Raw genomic sequence first — 1,152 nt, forward strand, 5'->3', positions numbered from 1 at the left:
AGAGCGAGCATTTAGCTCTGTCTACACAGAGTTCACAGAGGGTTAGCCTGAGCGGCTCTCTAGCTCGGTATAAAGATACAAATCAAACATGACAGATGGACACACACACACGCATGCACGAACCTCTATAAAAGTTTGTAATGCAACCGCACCATGCCCAGAGACGCCACGTACCGAAAAAACACTACATCAATTATCATATCAACATTCAGCCTTCATCGGCACAGCGGGATTTATACCACGCTGTGGGGGGAGCCAAACCCCCAATCGTCCCTAACTCATTGATCGGTCCTTCATCCAAGACAAATATGCTGATACTGATGAACTGTGATTCGAGGAAATGCTAAAGTGCTCACAATACTCACAGCGGTTCCCAGTCCCAACACAATATAGAGACCTGGGGACAAACCAAGGCTGGGAGCCAATGGCGTTGCTTGCTTTGGGCTATGGTATTGTTCGACCACCTACCCAGCTGCAATCAGACCGCCTTTTCCCTCCATTGCCTCCCTGACCTCCAATCTAGCTTTCCTACTTTCCCTGCTTACCCTCCCCTCTCTCCTCGTCCACACTCCTGACTGTCCATTCTGTTAAGCTGCACACTGAAAACAGACTGGGTGCATTTGAGTAGCAGAGGCAAAAGCGGGGGGCCCATTTAGCCACTTCCTGTTTCAGGGAGCCAATAAGTATGCCCCTCCAGGCCATTGCCATGTGTAAACCAATGAGGATTTTCGTGGACTAGATGAGTTGGCAGAGGTCGGCTTGTAGCTACAAAGACTCCGCTGAATATGCTAATGCTGAAAAATCTCACTCAGCTTGTTTGCACAAACACAGGATGGAATGCTAAATATCCGCCTGATTTGTTCTGGTTTTGTTTTTCAGCATGTGGTTGATGAAAGTAAGCTGACTGTCTGAGAGATAATTTATGAACTTCAAGCCTGTGAATTACGGACACTCTGTTCACCAAATGTATACTGCATGCTAATCCTAACCAGAGTTCAAAAACAGTGAGATATAGTTTCTCAGCTTCTCACACTAGCTTTCTCCCATTTTCTTGCTTTCTTGCACACAGACACACACACACACACGAATATACAAAGTGTATTAGTACAGCTGGCTGTCAGGTCCTCTAGCTCGCCAAGAGGTCTCTAAGTA

The sequence above is a fragment of the Rhamphochromis sp. 'chilingali' genome (genome assembly GCF_963969265.1).
Source record: "Rhamphochromis sp. 'chilingali' genome assembly, chromosome: 12".
NCBI classification, from domain to species: domain Eukaryota; kingdom Metazoa; phylum Chordata; class Actinopteri; order Cichliformes; family Cichlidae; genus Rhamphochromis; species Rhamphochromis sp. 'chilingali'.